The 19487-nt window shown below is 49.9% G+C and overlaps 1 protein-coding gene across 2 annotated transcripts in view; it reads left to right on the top strand.

Moving 5' to 3' along the window:
• The window catches only part of LOC118378838 (zinc finger matrin-type protein 4-like), a 146313-nt gene that overhangs the window by 64176 nt on the left and 62650 nt on the right, over nt 1-19487 (top strand). The window lies entirely within an intron of this gene.

Genomic DNA, 19487 nt, shown 5'->3' with positions numbered 1-19487 from the left:
TCTCTTCTCTACCACTATGTCTCTCCTCTCTCTTCTCTACCACTATAAAAATCTCTTTAATCTACCACTATCTCTTCCCTCTCTTCTCTGTATGTCTCTCCTCTCTTCTCTACCACTATCAGTCTCTCCTCTCTTCTCTCTCTCCTATCAGTCTCTCTCTTCTCTACCACTATGTCTCTCCCTCTCTTCTCTACCACTATGTCTCTCCCTCTCTTCTCTACCACTATCAGTCTCTCCTCTCTTCTCTACCACTATGTCTCTCCCTCTCTTCTCTACCACTATGTCTCTCCCTCTCTTCTCTACCACTATCAGTCTCTCCCTCTCTTCTCTACCACTATGTCTCTCCCTCTCTTCTCTACCACTATGTCTCTCCCTCTCTTCTCTACCACTATCAGTCTCTCCCTCTCTTCTCTACCACTGTCTCTCCCTCTCTTCTCTACCACTATGTCTCTCCCTCTCTTCTCTACCACTATGTCTCTCCCTCTCTTCTCTACCACTATGTCTCTCCCTCTCTTCTCTACCACTATGTCTCTCCCTCTCTTCTCTACCACTATCAGTCTCTCCCTCTCTTCTCTACCACTATCAGTCTCTCCCTCTCTTCTCTACCACTATGTCTCTCCCTCTCTTCTCTACCACTATCAGTCTCTCCCTCTCTTCTCTACCACTATGTCTCTCCCTCTCTTCTCTACCACTATCAGTCTCTCCCTCTCTTCTCTACCACTATCAGTCTCTTCCTCTCTTCTCTACCACTATCTCTCCCACTCTTCTCTACCACTCTCCCTCTCTTCTCTACCACTATGTCTCTCCCTCTCTTCTCTACCACTATGTCTCTCCCTCTCTTCTCTACCACTATCAGTCTCTCCCTCTCTTCTCTACCACTATCAGTCTCTCCCTCTCTTCTCTACCACTATCAGTCTCTCCTCTCTTCTCTACCACTATGTCTCTCCCTCTCTTCTCTACCACTATGTCTCTCCCTCTCTTCTCTACCACTATCAGTCTCTCCCTCTCTTCTCTACCACTATCAGTCTCTCCCTCTCTTCTCTACCACTATCAGTCTCTCCCTCTCTTCTCTACCACTATCAGTCTCTCCCTCTCTTCTCTACCACTATGTCTCTCCCTCTCTTCTCTACCACTATGTCTCTCCCTCTCTTCTCTACCACTATCAGTCTCTCCCTCTCTTCTCTACCACTATCAGTCTCTCCCTCTCTTCTCTACCACTATCAGTCTCTCCCTCTCTTCTCTACCACTATGTCTCTCCCTCTCTTCTCTACCACTATGTCTCTCCCTCTCTTCTCTACCACTATGTCTCTCCCTCTCTTCTCTACCACTATCAGTCTCTCCCTCTCTTCTCTACCACTATGTCTCTCCCTCTCTTCTCTACCACTATCAGTCTCTCCCTCTCTTCTCTACCACTATCAGTCTCTCCCTCTCTTCTCTACCACTATCAGTCTCTCCCTCTCTTCTCTACCACTATCAGTCTCTCCCTCTCTTCTCTACCACTATGTCTCTCCCTCTCTTCTCTACCACTATCAGTCTCTCCCTCTCTTCTCTACCACTATCAGTCTCTCCCTCTCTTCTCTACCACTATGTCTCTCCCTCTCTTCTCTACCACTATGTCTCTCCCTCTCTTCTCTACCACTATCTGTCTCTCCCTCTCTTCTCTACCACTATCAGTCTCTCCCTCTCTTCTCTACCACTATGTCTCTCCCTCTCTTCTCTACCACTATGTCTCTCCCTCTCTTCTCTACCACTATCAGTATCTCCCTCTCTTCTCTCCCACTATCAGTCTCTCCCTCTCTTCTCTACCACTATCAGTCTCTCCCTCTCTTCTCTACCACTATCAGTCTCTCCCTCTCTTCTCTACCACTATGTCTCTCCCTCTCTTCTCTACCACTATCAGTCTCTCCCTCTCTTCTCTACCACTATCAGTCTCTCCCTCTCTTCTCTACCACTATGTCTCTCCCTCTCTTCTCTACCACTATGTCTCTCCCTCTCTTCTCTACCACTATCTGTCTCTCCCTCTCTTCTCTACCACTATCAGTCTCTCCCTCTCTTCTCTACCACTCTTTCTCCAGCTATATCAAACCAGTCTCTCTCCTCTCTTCTCTACCACTATCAGTCTCTCCCTCTCTTCTCTAACACTAGTCAGCTCCTCTCTCTCTTCGCCCCTCGTCTCTTCTCCAGCCCATATCAAACCAGTCTGCTCCTCTCTCTCTCTACCACTATTCTTTCTCTTCAGCTATCAAACCTAGTCTCTCCCTCTCTTCTCTACCACTATCTTCTCTCCCTCTCTTATCAAACCACTATGTCTCTCTCTCTTCTCTCTTCTTTCTCCAGCCATATCAAACCAGTCTGCTCCTCTCTTCTCTCATCCCACTCTCTTTCTCCAGCCCATATCAAACTCTGCTCCTCTCTCTCTCTCCCTCTCTTTCTCAGCCCATATCAAACCAGTCTGCTTCTCTCTCACTCTCTCCCTCTCTCTTCTCTTCTCCAGCCCATATCAAACCAGTCTGCTCCTCTCTTCTCATCGCCCTCTTCTTTCTCCAGCCCATATCAAACCAGTCTGCTCCTCTCTCTCTCTCATCGCCACTCTTCTTTCTCCAGCCCATATCAAACCAGTCTGCTCCTCTCTCTCTCTCATCGCCACTCTTCTTTCTCCAGCCAATATCAAATCAGTCTGCTCCTCTCTCTCTCTCATCGCCACTCTTCTTTCTCCAGCCCATATCAAACCAGTCTGCTCCTCTTTCTCTCTCATCGCCCCTCTTCTTTCTCCAGCCCATATCAAACCAGTCTGCTCCTCTCTCTCTCTCATCGCCACTCTTCTTTCTCCAGCCCATATCAAACCAGTCTGCTCCTCTCTCTCTCTCATCGCCACTCTTCTTTCTCCAGCCCATATCAAACCAGTCTGCTCCTCTCTCTCTCTCATCGCCACTCTTCTTTCTCCAGCCCATATCAAACCAGTCTGCTCCTCTCTCTCTCTCATCGCCACTCGTCTTTCTCCAGCCCATATCAAACCAGTCTGCTCCTCTTTCTCTCTCATCGCCACTCTTCTTTCTCCAGCCCATATCAAACCAGTCTGCTCCTCTCTCTCTCATCGCCACTCTTCTTTCTCCAGCCCATATCAAACCAGTCTGCTCCTCTCTCTCTCTCATCGCCACTCTTCTTTCTCCAGCCCATATATCAAACCAGTCTGCTCCTCTCTCTCTCTCATCGCCACTCTTCTTTCTCAGCCCATATCAAACCAGTCTGCTCCTCTCTCTCTCTCATCGCCACTCTTCTTTCTCCAGCCCATATCAAACCAGTCTGCTCCTCTCTCTCTCATCGCCCCTCTCTTTCTCCAGCCCATATCAAACCAGTCTGCTCCTCTCTCTCTCTCATCGCCACTCGTCTTTCTCCAGCCCATATCAAACCAGTCTGCTCCTCTCTCTCTCATCGCCACTCTTCTTTCTCCAGCCCATATCAAACCAGTCTGCTCCTCTCTCTCATCGCCCTCTTCTTTCTCCAGCCCATATCAAACCAGTCTGCTCCTCTCTCTCTCGCCCACTCTTCTTTCTCCAGCCCATATCAAACCAGTCTGCTCCTCTCTCTCTCTCTCGCCACTCTTCTTTCTCCAGCCCATATCAAACCAGTCTGCTCCTCTCTCTCATCGCCACTCTTCTTTCTCCAGCCCATATCAAACCAGTCTGCTCCTCTCTCTCTCTCATCGCCACTCTTCTTTCTCAGCCCATATCAAACCAGTCTGCTCTCTCTCTCTCTCATCGCCACTCTTCTTTCTCCAGCCCATATCAAACCAGTCTGCTCCTCTCTCTCTCTCATCGCCACTCTTCTTTCTCCAGCCCATATCAAACCAGTCTGCTCCTCTCTCTCTCTCATCGCCACTCTTCTTTCTCCAGCCCATATCAAACCAGTCTGCTCCTCTCTCTCTCTCATCGCCACTCTTCTTTCTCCAGCCCATATCAAACCAGTCTGCTCCTCTCTCTCTCTCTCATCGCCCCTCTTCTTTCTCCAGCCCATATCAAACCAGTCTGCTCCTCTCTCTCTCTCATCGCCACTCTTCTTTCTCCAGCCCATATCAAACCAGTCTGCTCCTCTCTCTCTCTCATCGCCACTCTTCTTTCTCAGCCCATATCAAACCAGTCTGCTCCTCTCTCTCATCGCCACTCTTCTTTCTCCAGCCCATATCAAACCAGTCTGCTCCTCTCTCTCTCTCGCCACTCTTCTTTCTCCAGCCCATATCAAACCAGTCTGCTCCTCTCTCTCTCTCATCGCCCTCTTCTTTCTCCAGCCCATATCAAACCAGTCTGCTCCTCTCTCTCTCTCATCGCCACTCTTCTTTCTCCAGCCCATATCAAACCAGTCTGCTCCTCTCTCTCTCTCATCGCCACTCTTCTTTCTCAGCCCATATCAAACCAGTCTGCTCCTCTCTCTCTCATCGCCACTCTTCTTTCTCCAGCCCATATCAAACCAGTCTGCTCCTCTCTCTCATCGCCTCGTCTTTCTCCAGCCCATATCAAACCAGTCTGCTCCTCTCTCTCTCATCGCCACTCTTCTTTCTCCAGCCCATATCAAACCAGTCTGCTCCTCTCTCTCTCTCATCGCCACTCTTCTTTCTCAGCCCATATCAAACCAGTCTGCTCCTCTCTCTCTCTCATCGCCACTCTTCTTTCTCCAGCCCATATCAAACCAGTCTGCTCCTCTCTCTCTCTCATCGCCACTCTTCTTTCTCAGCCCATATCAAACCAGTCTGCTCCTCTCTCTCTCATCGCCACTCTTCTTTCTCCAGCCCATATCAAACCAGTCTGCTCCTCTCTCTCTCTCATCGCCCCTCGTCTTTCTCCAGCCCATATCAAACCAGTCTGCTCCTCTCTCTCTCTCATCGCCACTCTTCTTTCTCCAGCCCATATCAAACCAGTCTGCTCCTCTCTCTCTCTCATCGCCACTCTTCTTTCTCCAGCCCATATCAAACCAGTCTCCTCCTCTCTCTCATCGCCACTCTTCTTTCTCCAGCCCATATCAAACCAGTCTGCTCCTCTCTCTCATCGCCACTCTTCTTTCTCCAGCCCATATCAAACCAGTCTGCTCCTCTCTCTCTCTCATCGCCACTCTTCTTTCTCCAGCCCATATCAAACCAGTCTGCTCCTCTCTCTCTCTCATCGCCCCTCTCTTTCTCCAGCCCATATCAAACCAGTCTGCTCCTCTCTCTCTCTCATCGCCACTCTTCTTTCTCAGCCCATATCAAACCAGTCTGCTCCTCTCTCTCTCTCATCGCCACTCTTCTTTCTCAGCCCATATCAAACCAGTCTGCTCCTCTCTCTCTCATCGCCACTCTTCTTTCTCCAGCCCATATCAAACCAGTCTGCTCCTCTCTCTCTCTCATCGCCACTCTTCTTTCTCCAGCCCATATCAAACCAGTCTGCTCCTCTCTCTCTCTCATCGCCACTCTTCTTTCTCCAGCCCATATCAAACCAGTCTGCTCCTCTCTCTCTCTCATCGCCACTCTTCTTTCTCAGCCCATATCAAACCAGTCTGCTCCTCTCTCTCTCTCATCGCCACTCTTCTTTCTCCAGCCCATATCAAACCAGTCTGCTCCTCTCTCTCTCTCATCGCCACTCTTCTTTCTCAGCCCATATCAAACCAGTCTGCTCCTCTCTCTCTCTCATCGCCCCTCGTCTTTCTCCAGCCCATATCAAACCAGTCTGCTCCTCTCTCTCTCTCATCGCCCCTCGTCTTTCTCCAGCCCATATCAAACCAGTCTGCTCCTCTCTCTCTCTCATCGCCCCTCTTCTTTCTCCAGCCCATATCAAACCAGTCTGCTCCTCTCTCTCATCGCCCCTCTTCTTTCTCCAGCCCATATCAAACCAGTCTGCTCCTCTCTCTCTTCGCCACTCTTCTTTCTCCAGCCCATATCAAACCAGTCTGCTCCTCTCTCTCTCTCATCGCCACTCTTCTTTCTCCAGCCCATATCAAACCAGTCTGCTCCTCTCTCTCTCTCATCGCCACTCTTCTTTCTCCAGCCCATATCAAACCAGTCTGCTCCTCTCTCTCTCTCATCGCCACTCTTCTTTCTCCAGCCCATATCAAACCAGTCTGCTCCTCTCTCTCTCTCATCGCCACTCTTCTTTCTCCAGCCCATATCAAACCAGTCTGCTCCTCTCTCTCTCTCATCGCCACTCTTCTTTCTCCAGCCCATATCAAACCAGTCTGCTCCTCTCTCTCATCGCCACTCTTCTTTCTCCAGCCCATATCAAACCAGTCTGCTCCTCTCTCTCTCATCGCCACTCTCCTTTCTCCAGCCCATATCAAACCAGTCTGTCTCCTCTCTCTCATCGCCACTCTTCTTTCTCCAGCCCATATCAAACCAGTCTGCTCCTCTCTCTCATCGCCACTCTTCTTTCTCCAGCCCATATCAAACCAGTCTGCTCCTCTCTCTCTCATCGCCCTCTTCTTTCTCCAGCCCATATCAAACCAGTCTGCTCCTCTCTCTCATCGCCACTCTTCTTTCTCCAGCCCATATCAAACCAGTCTGCTCCTCTCTCTCATCGCCCCTCGTCTTTCTCCAGCCCATATCAAACCAGTCTGCTCCTCTCTCTCTCATCGCCACTCTTCTTTCTCCAGCCCATATCAAACCAGTCTGCTCTCTCTCTCTCATCGCCACTCTTCTTTCTCCAGCCCATATCAAACCAGTCTGCTCTCTCTCTCTCATCGCCCTCGTCTTTCTCCAGCCCAAATCAAACCAGTCTGCTCCTCTCTCTCTCTCATCGCCACTCTTCTTTCTTCAGCCCATATCAAACCAGTCTGCTCCTCTCTCTCATCGCCACTCTTCTTTCTCCAGCCCATATCAAACCAGTCTGCTCCTCTCTCTCTCTCATCGCCCCTCGTCTTTCTCCAGCCCATATCAAACCAGTCTGCTCCTCTCTCTCTCTCATCGCCACTCGTCTTTCTCCAACCCATATCAAACCAGTCTGCTCCTCTCTCTCTCTCATCGCCACTCGTCTTTCTCCAGCCCATATCAAACCAGTCTGCTCCTCTCTCTCTAATCGCCACTCTTCTTTCTCCAGCCCATATCAAACCAGTCTGCTCCTCTCTCTCATCGCCACTCTTATTTCTCCAGCCCATATCAAACCAGTCTGCTCCTCTCTCTCTCTCATCGCCACTCTTCTTTCTCCAGCCCATATCAAACCAGTCTGCTCCTCTCTCTCTCTCATCGCCCCTCGTCTTTCTCCAGCCCATATCAAACCAGTCTGCTCCTCTCTCTCTCTCATCGCCCCTCGTCTTTCTCCAGCCCATATCAAACCAGTCTGCTCCTCTCTCTAATCGCCACTCTTCTTTCTCCAGCCCATATCAAACCAGTCTGCTCCTCTCTCTCATCGCCACTCTTATTTCTCCAGCCCATATCAAACCAGTCTGCTCCTCTCTCTCTCTCATCGCCACTCTTCTTTCTCCAGCCCATATCAAACCAGTCTGCTCCTCTCTCTCTCTCATCGCCCCTCGTCTTTCTCCAGCCCATATCAAACCAGTCTGCTCCTCTCTCTCTCTCATCGCCACTCGTCTTTCTCCAGCCCATATCAAACCAGTCTGCTCCTCTCTCTCTCTCATCGCCACTCTTCTTTCTCCAGCCCATATCAAACCAGTCTGCTCCTCTCTCTCTCTCATCGCCACTCTTCTTTCTCCAGCCCATATCAAACCAGTCTGCTCCTCTCTCTCATCGCCCCTCGTCTTTCTCCAGCCCATATCAAACCAGTCTGCTCCTCTCTCTCATCGCCACTCTCCTTTCTCCAGCTCATATCAAACCAGTCTGTCTGCTCCTCTCTCTCATCGCCACTCTTCTTTCTCCAGCCCATATCAAACCAGTCTGCTCCTCTCTCTCATCGCCACTCTTCTTTCTCCAGCCCATATCAAACCAGTCTGCTCCTCTCTCCCATCGCCCCTCGTCTTTCTCCAGCCCATATCAAACCAGTCTGCTCCTCTCTCTCTCTCATCGCCACTCTTCTTTCTCCAGCCCATATCAAACCAGTCTGCTCCTCTCTCTCTCTCATCGCCACTCTTCTTTCTCCAGCCCATATCAAACCAGTCTGCTCCTCTCTCTCTCTCATCGCCACTCTTCTTTCTCCGGCTCATATCAAACCAGTCTGCTCCTCTCTCTCATCGCCCCTCGTCTTTCTCCAGCCCATATCAAACCAGTCTGCTCCTCTCTCTCATCGCCACTCGTCTTTCTCCAGCCCATATCAAACCAGTCTGCTCCTCTCTCTCATCGCCACTCTTCTTTCTCCAGCCCATATCAAACCAGTCTGCTCCTCTCTCCCATCGCCCCTCGTCTTTCTCCAGCCCATATCAAACCAGTCTGCTCCTCTCTCTCATCGCCACTCTTCTTTCTCCAGCCCATATCAAACCAGTCTGCTCCTCTCTCTCTCTCATCGCCCCTCGTCTTTCTCCAGCCCATATCAAACCAGTCTGCTCCTCTCTCTCTCTCATCGCCACTCTTCTTTCTCCAGCCCATATCAAACCAGTCTGCTTCTCTCTCTCTCTCTCTCTCTCATCGCCACTCTTATTTCTCCAGCCCATATCAAACCAGTCTGCTCCTCTCTCTCTCTCATCGCCACTCTTCTTTCTCCAGCCCATATCAAACCAGTCTGCTCCTCTCTCTCATCGCCACTCGTCTTTCTCCAGCCCATATCAAACCAGTCTGCTCCTCTCTCTCATCGCCACTCTTATTTCTCCAGCCCGTATCAAACCAGTCTGCTCCTCTCTCTCATCGCCACTCGTCTTTCTCCAGCCCATATCAAACCAGTCTGCTCCTCTCTCTCATCGCCACTCTTCTTTCTCCAGCCCATATCAAACCAGTCTGCTCCTCTCTCTCTCTCATCGCCACTCTTCTTTCTCCAGCCCATATCAAACCAGTCTGCTCCTCTCTCTCTCTCATCGCCACTCTTCTTTCTCCAGCCCATATCAAACCAGTCTGCTCCTCTCTCTCATCGCCACTCTTATTTCTCCAGCCCATATCAAACCAGTCTGCTCCTCTCTCTCATCGCCACTCGTCTTTCTCCAGCCCATATCAAACCAGTCTGCTCCTCTCTCTCATCGCCACTCTTCTTTCTCCAGCCCATATCAAACCAGTCTGCTCCTCTCTCCCATCGCCCCTCGTCTTTCTCCAGCCCATATCAAACCAGTCTGCTCCTCTCTCTCTCTCATCGCCACTCTTCTTTCTCCAGCCCATATCAAACCAGTCTGCTCCTCTCTCTCATCGCCCCTCGTCTTTCTCCAGCCCATATCAAACCAGTCTGCTCCTCTCTCTCTCTCATCGCCACTCTTCTTTCTCCGGCTCATATCAAACCAGTCTGCTCCTCTCTCTCATCGCCCCTCGTCTTTCTCCAGCCCATATCAAACCGTTCTGCTCCTCTCTCTCTCTCATCGCCACTCGTCTTTCTCCAGCCCATACCAAACCAGTCTGCTCCTCTCTCTCTCTCATCGCCCCTCGTCTTTCTCAGCCCATATCAAACCAGTCTGCTCCTCTCTCTCTCTCATCGCCACTCTTCTTTCTCCAGCCCATATCAAACCAGTCTGCTCCTCTCTCTCATCGCCCCTCGTCTTTCTCCAGCCCATATCAAACCAGTCTGCTCCTCTCTCTCTCTCATCGCCACTCTTCTTTCTCAGCCCATATCAAACCAGTCTGCTCCTCTCTCTCATCGCCCCTCGTCTTTCTCCAGCCCATATCAAACCAGTCTGCTCCTCTCTCTCTCTCATCGCCACTCTTCTTTCTCCAGCCCATATCAAACCAGTCTGCTCCTCTCTCTCTCTCATCGCCCCTCGTCTTTCTCCAGCCCATATCAAACCAGTCTGCTCCTCTCTCTCTCTCATCGCCCCTCGTCTTTCTCCAGCCCATATCAAATCAGTCTGCTCCTCTCTCTCATCGCCACTCTTCTTTCTCCAGCCCATATCAAACCAGTCTGCTCCTCTCTCTCTCTCATCACCACTCTTCTTTCTCCAGCCCATATCAAACCAGTCTGCTCCTGTCTCTCTCTCATCGCCACTCTTCTTTCTCCAGCCCATATCAAACCAGTCTGCTCCTCTCTCTCTCTCATCGCCACTCTTCTTTCTCCAGCCCATATCAAACCAGTCTGCTCCTCTCTCTCATCGCCCCTCGTCTTTCTCCAGCCCATATCAAACCAGTCTGCTCCTCTCTCTCTCTCATCGCCACTCTTCTTTCTCCGGCTCATATCAAACCAGTCTGCTCCTCTCTCTCATCGCCCCTCGTCTTTCTCCAGCCCATATCAAACCGGTCTGCTCCTCTCTCTCTCTCATCGCCACTCGTCTTTCTCCAGCCCATATCAAACCAGTCTGCTCCTCTCTCTCATCGCCACTCTTCTTTCTCCAGCCCATATCAAACCAGTCTGCTCCTCTCTCTCTCTCATCACTACTCTTCTTTCTCCGGCTCATATCAAACCAGTCTGTCTGCTCCTCTCTCTCATCGCCACTCTTCTTTCTCCAGCCCATATCAAACCAGTCTGCTCCTCTCTCTCATCGCCACTCTTCTTTCTCCAGCCCATATCAAACCAGTCTGCTCCTCTCTCTCTCTCATCGCCACTCTTCTTTCTCCAGCTCATATCAAACCAGTCTGTCTGCTCCTCTCTCTCATCGCCACTCTTCTTTCTCCAGCCCATATCAAACCAGTCTGCTACTCTCTCTCATCGCCCTCGTCTTTCTCCAGCCCAAATCAAACCAGTCTGCTCCTCTCTCTCTCTCATCGCCACTCTTCTTTCTTCAGCCCATATCAAACCAGTCTGCTCCTCTCTCTCATCGCCACTCTTCTTTCTCCAGCCCATATCAAACCAGTCTGCTCCTCTCTCTCTCTCATCGCCCCTCGTCTTTCTCCAGCCCATATCAAACCAGTCTGCTCCTCTCTCTCTCTCATCGCCACTCGTCTTTCTCCAACCCATATCAAACCAGTCTGCTCCTCTCTCTCTCTCATCGCCACTCGTCTTTCTCCAGCCCATATCAAACCAGTCTGCTCCTCTCTCTAATCGCCACTCTTCTTTCTCCAGCCCATATCAAACCAGTCTGCTCCTCTCTCTCATCGCCACTCTTCTTTCTCCAGCCCATATCAAACCAGTCTGCTCCTCTCTCTCTCTCATCGCCACTCTTCTTTCTCCAGCCCATATCAAACCAGTCTGCTCCTCTCTCTCTCTCATCGCCCCTCTTCTTTCTCCAGCCCATATCAAACCAGTCTGCTCCTCTCTCTCTCTCATCGCCCCTCGTCTTTCTCCAGCCCATATCAAACCAGTCTGCTCCTCTCTCTCTCTCTTATTTCTCCAGCCACTCTTCTTTCTCTCAGCCCATATCAAACCAGTCTGCTCCTCTCTCTCTCTCATCGCCACTCAGTTCTCCAGCCCATATCAAACCAGTCTGCTCCTCTCTCTCTCTCATCGCCACTCTTCTTTCTCCAGCCCATATCAAACCAGTCTGCTCCTCTCTCTCATCGCCACTCTTCTTTCTCAGCCCATATCAAACCAGTCTGCTCCTCTCTCTCTCATCGCCACTCTTCTTTCCAGCCCATATCAAACCAGTCTGCTCCTCTCTCTCATCGCCACTCGTCTTTCTCCAGCCCATATCAAACCAGTCTGCTCCTTTCTCCAGCTTTCTCCAGCCCATATCAAACCAGTCTGTCTCCTCCTCTCTCTCATCGCCACTCTTCTTTCTCAGCCCATATCAAACCAGTCTGCTCCTCTCTCTCATCGCCACTCTTCTTTCTCCAGCCCATATCAAACCAGTCTGCTCCTCTCTCCCATCGCCCCTCGTCTTTCTCCAGCCCATATCAAACCAGTCTGCTCCTCTCTCTCTCTCATCGCCACTCTTCTTTCTCAGCCCATATCAAACCAGTCTGCTCCTCTCTCTCTCTCATCGCCACTCTTCTTTCTCCAGCCCATATCAAACCAGTCTGCTCCTCTCTCTCTCTCATCGCCACTCTTCTTTCTCCGGCTCATATCAAACCAGTCTGCTCCTCTCTCTCATCGCCCCTCGTCTTTCTCCAGCCCATATCAAACCAGTCTGCTCCTCTCTCTCATCGCCACTCGTCTTTCTCCAGCCCATATCAAACCAGTCTGCTCCTCTCTCTCATCGCCACTCTTCTTTCTCCAGCCCATATCAAACCAGTCTGCTCCTCTCTCCCATCGCCCCTCGTCTTTCTCCAGCCCATATCAAACCAGTCTGCTCCTCTCTCTCATCGCCACTCTTCTTTCTCCAGCCCATATCAAACCAGTCTGCTCCTCTCTCTCTCTCATCGCCCCTCGTCTTTCTCCAGCCCATATCAAACCAGTCTGCTCCTCTCTCTCTCTCATCGCCACTCTTCTTTCTCCAGCCCATATCAAACCAGTCTGCTTCTCTCTCTCTCTCTCTCATCGCCACTCTTATTTCTCCAGCCCATATCAAACCAGTCTGCTCCTCTCTCTCTCTCATCGCCACTCTTCTTTCTCCAGCCCATATCAAACCAGTCTGCTCCTCTCTCTCATCGCCACTCGTCTTTCTCCAGCCCATATCAAACCAGTCTGCTCCTCTCTCTCATCGCCACTCTTATTTCTCCAGCCCGTATCAAACCAGTCTGCTCCTCTCTCTCATCGCCACTCGTCTTTCTCCAGCCCATATCAAACCAGTCTGCTCCTCTCTCTCATCGCCACTCTTCTTTCTCCAGCCCATATCAAACCAGTCTGCTCCTCTCTCTCTCTCATCGCCACTCTTCTTTCTCCAGCCCATATCAAACCAGTCTGCTCCTCTCTCTCTCTCATCGCCACTCTTCTTTCTCCAGCCCATATCAAACCAGTCTGCTCCTCTCTCTCATCGCCACTCTTATTTCTCCAGCCCATATCAAACCAGTCTGCTCCTCTCTCTCATCGCCACTCGTCTTTCTCCAGCCCATATCAAACCAGTCTGCTCCTCTCTCTCATCGCCACTCTTCTTTCTCCAGCCCATATCAAACCAGTCTGCTCCTCTCTCCCATCGCCCCTCGTCTTTCTCCAGCCCATATCAAACCAGTCTGCTCCTCTCTCTCTCTCATCGCCACTCTTCTTTCTCCAGCCCATATCAAACCAGTCTGCTCCTCTCTCTCATCGCCCCTCGTCTTTCTCCAGCCCATATCAAACCAGTCTGCTCCTCTCTCTCATCGCCACTCTTCTTTCTCCGGCTCATATCAAACCAGTCTGCTCCTCTCTCTCATCGCCCCTCGTCTTTCTCCAGCCCATATCAAACCGTTCTGCTCCTCTCTCTCTCTCATCGCCACTCGTCTTTCTCCAGCCCATACCAAACCAGTCTGCTCCTCTCTCTCTCTCATCGCCCCTCGTCTTTCTCCAGCCCATATCAAACCAGTCTGCTCCTCTCTCTCATCGCCACTCTTCTTTCTCCAGCCCATATCAAACCAGTCTGCTCCTCTCTCTCATCGCCCCTCGTCTTTCTCCAGCCCATATCAAACCAGTCTGCTCCTCTCTCTCTCTCATCGCCACTCTTCTTTCTCCAGCCCATATCAAACCAGTCTGCTCCTCTCTCTCATCGCCCCTCGTCTTTCTCCAGCCCATATCAAACCAGTCTGCTCCTCTCTCTCTCTCATCGCCACTCTTCTTTCTCAGCCCATATCAAACCAGTCTGCTCCTCTCTCTCATCGCCCCTCGTCTTTCTCCAGCCCATATCAAACCAGTCTGCTCCTCTCTCTCATCGCCCCTCGTCTTTCTCCAGCCCATATCAAATCAGTCTGCTCCTCTCTCTCATCGCCACTCTTCTTTCTCCAGCCCATATCAAACCAGTCTGCTCCTCTCTCTCTCTCATCACCACTCTTCTTTCTCCAGCCCATATCAAACCAGTCTGCTCCTGTCTCTCTCTCATCGCCACTCTTCTTTCTCCAGCCCATATCAAACCAGTCTGCTCCTCTCTCTCTCTCATCGCCACTCTTCTTTCTCAGCCCATATCAAACCAGTCTGCTCCTCTCTCTCATCGCCCCTCGTCTTTCTCCAGCCCATATCAAACCAGTCTGCTCCTCTCTCTCTCTCATCGCCACTCTTCTTTCTCCGGCTCATATCAAACCAGTCTGCTCCTCTCTCTCATCGCCCCTCGTCTTTCTCCAGCCCATATCAAACCGGTCTGCTCCTCTCTCTCTCTCATCGCCACTCGTCTTTCTCCAGCCCATATCAAACCAGTCTGCTCCTCTCTCTCATCGCCACTCTTCTTTCTCCAGCCCATATCAAACCAGTCTGCTCCTCTCTCTCTCTCATCGCCACTCTTCTTTCTCCGGCTCATATCAAACCAGTCTGCTCCTCTCTCTCATCGCCCCTCGTCTTTCTCCAGCCCATATCAAACCGGTCTGCTCCTCTCTCTCTCTCATCGCCACTCGTCTTTCTCCAGCCCATACCAAACCAGTCTGCTCCTCTCTCTCTCTCATCGCCCCTCGTCTTTCTCCAGCCCATATCAAACCAGTCTGCTCCTCTCTCTCATCGCCACTCTTCTTTCTCCAGCCCATATCAAACCAGTCTGCTCCTCTCTCTCATCGCCCCTCGTCTTTCTCCAGCCCATATCAAACCAGTCTGCTCCTCTCTCTCTCTCATCGCCACTCTTCTTTCTCCAGCCCATATCAAACCAGTCTGCTCCTCTCTCTCATCGCCCCTCGTCTTTCTCCAGCCCATATCAAACCAGTCTGCTCCTCTCTCTCTCTCATCGCCACTCTTCTTTCTCCAGCCCATATCAAACCAGTCTGCTCCTCTCTCTCATCGCCCCTCGTCTTTCTCCAGCCCATATCAAACCAGTCTGCTCCTCTCTCTCATCGCCCCTCGTCTTTCTCCAGCCCATATCAAATCAGTCTGCTCCTCTCTCTCATCGCCACTCTTCTTTCTCCAGCCCATATCAAACCAGTCTGCTCCTCTCTCTCTCTCATCACCACTCTTCTTTCTCCAGCCCATATCAAACCAGTCTGCTCCTGTCTCTCTCTCATCGCCACTCTTCTTTCTCCAGCCCATATCAAACCAGTCTGCTCCTCTCTCTCTCTCATCGCCACTCTTCTTTCTCCAGCCCATATCAAACCAGTCTGCTCCTCTCTCTCTCTCATCGCCACTCTTCTTTCTCCAGCCCATATCAAACCAGTCTGCTCCTCTCTCTCATCGCCCCTCGTCTTTCTCCAGCCCATATCAAACCAGTCTGCTCCTCTCTCTCTCTCATCGCCACTCTTCTTTCTCCGGCTCATATCAAACCAGTCTGCTCCTCTCTCTCATCGCCCCTCGTCTTTCTCCAGCCCATATCAAACCGGTCTGCTCCTCTCTCTCTCTCATCGCCACTCGTCTTTCTCCAGCCCATATCAAACCAGTCTGCTCCTCTCTCTCATCGCCCCTCGTCTTTCTCCAGCCCATATCAAACCAGTCTGCTCCTCTCTCTCTCTCATCGCCACTCTTCTTTCTCCAGCCCATATCAAACCAGTCTGCTCCTCTCTCTCATCGCCCCTCGTCTTTCTCCAGCCCATATCAAACCAGTCTGCTCCTCTCTCTCTCTCATCGCCACTCTTCTTTCTCCAGCCCATATCAAACCAGTCTGCTCCTCTCTCTCATCGCCCCTCGTCTTTCTCCAGCCCATATCAAACCAGTCTGCTCCTCTCTCTCATCGCCCCTCGTCTTTCTCCAGCCCATATCAAATCAGTCTGCTCCTCTCTCTCATCGCCACTCTTCTTTCTCCAGCCCATATCAAACCAGTCTGCTCCTCTCTCTCTCTCATCACCACTCTTCTTTCTCCAGCCCATATCAAACCAGTCTGCTCCTGTCTCTCTCTCATCGCCACTCTTCTTTCTCCAGCCCATATCAAACCAGTCTGCTCCTCTCTCTCTCTCATCGCCACTCTTCTTTCTCCAGCCCATATCAAACCAGTCTGCTCCTCTCTCTCATCGCCCCTCGTCTTTCTCCAGCCCATATCAAACCAGTCTGCTCCTCTCTCTCTCTCATCGCCACTCTTCTTTCTCCGGCTCATATCAAACCAGTCTGCTCCTCTCTCTCATCGCCCCTCGTCTTTCTCCAGCCCATATCAAACCGGTCTGCTCCTCTCTCTCTCTCATCGCCACTCGTCTTTCTCCAGCCCATATCAAACCAGTCTGCTCCTCTCTCTCATCGCCACTCTTCTTTCTCCAGCCCATATCCAACCAGTCTGCTCCTCTCTCTCTCTCATCGCCACTCTTCTTTCTCCAGCCCATATCAAACCAGTCTGCTCCTCTCTCTCTCTCATCGCCACTCGTCTTTCTTCAGCCCATATCAAACCAGTCTGCTCCTCTCTCTCATCGCCCCTCGTCTTTCTCCAGCCCATATCAAACCAGTCTGCTCCTCTCTCTCTCTCATTGCCACTCTTCTTTCTCCAGCCCATATCAAACCAGTCTGCTCCTCTCTCTCATCGCCACTCTTCTTTCTCCAGCCCATATCAAACCAGTCTGCTCCTCTCTCTCTCTCTCATCGCCACTCGTCTTTCTTCAGCCCATATCAAACCAGTCTGCTCCTCTCTCTCATCGCCCCTCGTCTTTCTCCAGCCCATATCAAACCAGTCTGCTCCTCTCTCTCTCTCATCGCCACTCTTCTTTCTCCAGCCCATATCAAACCAGTCTGCTCCTCTCTCTCTCTCATCGCCACTCGTCTTTCTTCAGCCCATATCAAACCAGTCTGCTCCTCTCTCTCATCGCCCCTCGTCTTTCTCCAGCCCATATCAAACCAGTCTGCTCCTCTCTCTCTCTCATCGCCACTCTTCTTTCTCCAGCCCGTATCAGACCAGTCTGCTCCTCTCTCTCATCGCCCCTCGTCTTTCTCCAGCCCATATCAAACCAGTCTGCTCCCCTCTCTCTCTCATCGCCACTCTTCTTTCTCCAGCCCATATCAAACCAGTCTGCTCCTCTCTCTCTCATCGCCACTCTTCTTTCTCCAGCCCATATCAAACCAGTCTGCTCCTCTCTCTCTCTCATCGCCACTCTTCTTTCTCCAGCCCATATCAAACCAGTCTGCTCCTCTCTCTCATCGCCACTCTTCTTTCTCCAGCCCATATCAAACCAGTCTGCTCCTCTCTCTCATCGCCCCTCGTCTTTCTCCAGCCCATATCAAACCAGTCTGCTCCTCTCTCTCTCTCATCGCCACTCTTCTTTCTCCGGCTCATATCAAACCAGTCTGCTCCTCTCTCTCATCGCCCCTCGTCTTTCTCCAGCCCATATCAAACCGGTCTGCTCCTCTCTCTCTCTCATCGCCACTCGTCTTTCTCCAGCCCATATCAAACCAGTCTGCTCCTCTCTCTCATCGCCACTCTTCTTTCTCCAGCCCATATCAAACCAGTCTGCTCCTCTCTCTCTCTCATCGCCACTCTTCTTTCTCCAGCCCATATCAAACCAGTCTGCTCCTCTCTCTCATCGCCACTCTTCTTTCTCCAGCCCATATCAAACCAGTCTGCTCCTCTCTCTCTCTCATCGCCACTCTTCTTTCTCCAGCCCATATCAAACCAGTCTGCTCCTCTCTCTCTCTCATCGCCACTCTTCTTTCTCCAGCCCATATCAAACCAGTCTGCTCCTCTCTCTCATCGCCCCTTGTCTTTCCCCAGCCCATATCAAACCAGTCTGCCATACAGTATGAATGTAGTCTTTGTGTGACTGTGGAGATTGGAGAATACATTTATGCTTGCTATGGACGTCAAGCCTCGTTAGAAATAGGCACACAAATGATGGGTATTAGCTGGGCCTGAATGTGACTGCTTGGCAATGTAACGAGATATCAGTGTGGGTTTATAGATAGCTATGACACACACACACACACTCACTCACACATACATGCATTCACACCACACACAGTCAGACACACACACATGCACACAAACACACACGCACACGCGTAATCTATTTCACAGTATGTACCCAGTGGGTACCCAGTAATTTTCACTGCTCTGCATTAATGTGAAGGTTATCAGCTTCAAGGACATTCCGCTGTCATTTCACATACAGCTATACTGACAGTATAAATCACACACACACACATACAGCTATACTGATAGTATAAATCACACACACATACAGCTATACTGACAGTATAAATCACACACACACACATACAGCTATACTGATAGTATAAATCACACACACATACAGCTATACTGACAGTATAAATCACACACACACATACAGCTATACTGACAGTATAAATCACACACACACATACAGCTATACTGACAGTATAAATCACACACACACATACAGCTATACTGACAGTATAAATCACACACACATACAGCTATACTGACAGTATAAATCAAACACATACAGCTATACTGACAGTATAAATCACACACACACATACAGCTATACTGACAGTATAAATCACACACACACATACAGCTATACTGACAGTATAAATCACACACACACATACAGCTATACTGACAGTATAAATCACACACACACATACAGCTATACTGACAGTATAAATCACACACACACATACAGCTATACTGACAGTATAAATCACACACACACATACAGCTATACTGACAGTATAAATCACACACACATACAGCTATGCTGACAGTATAAATCACACACACACATACAGCTATACTGACAGTATAAATCACACACACACACATACAGCTATACTGACAGTATAAATCACACACACACATACAGCTATACTGACAGTATAAATCACACACACATACAGCTATACTGATAGTATAAATCACACACACATACAGCTATACTGACAGTATAAATCACACACACATACAGCTATACTGACAGTATAAATCACACACACATACAGCTATACTGATAGTATAAATCACACACACATACAGCTATACTGACAGTATAAATCACACACACACATACAGCTATACTGACAGTATAAATCACACACACACACACAGCTATACTGACAGTATAAATCACACACACACATACAGCTATACTGACAGTATAAATCACACACACACATACAGCTATACTGACAGTATAAATCACACACACACATACAGCTATACTGACAGTATAAATCACACATACACATACAGCTATACTGACAGTATAAATCACACACACACATACAGCTATACTGACAGTATAAATCACACACACATACAGCTATACTGACAGTATAAATCACACACACACATACAGCTATACTGACAGTATAAATCACACACACACATACAGCTAGCTATACAGACAGTATAAATCACACACACACATACAGCTATACTGACAGTATAAATCACACACACACATACAGCTATACTGACAGTATAAATCACACACACACATACAGCTATACTGACAGTATAAATCACACACACACATACAGCTATACTGACAGTATAAATCACACACACACATACAGCTATACTGACAGTATAAATCACACACACACATACAGCTATACTGACAGTATAAATCACACACACACATACAGCTATACTGACAGTATAAATCACACACACACATACAGCTATGCTGACAGTAT

This window comes from Oncorhynchus keta, chromosome 24, assembly GCF_023373465.1.
Source record: "Oncorhynchus keta strain PuntledgeMale-10-30-2019 chromosome 24, Oket_V2, whole genome shotgun sequence".
Classification (NCBI taxonomy): Eukaryota; Metazoa; Chordata; class Actinopteri; order Salmoniformes; family Salmonidae; genus Oncorhynchus; species Oncorhynchus keta.
This window is presented reverse-complemented; position numbering and strand designations above follow the sequence as displayed.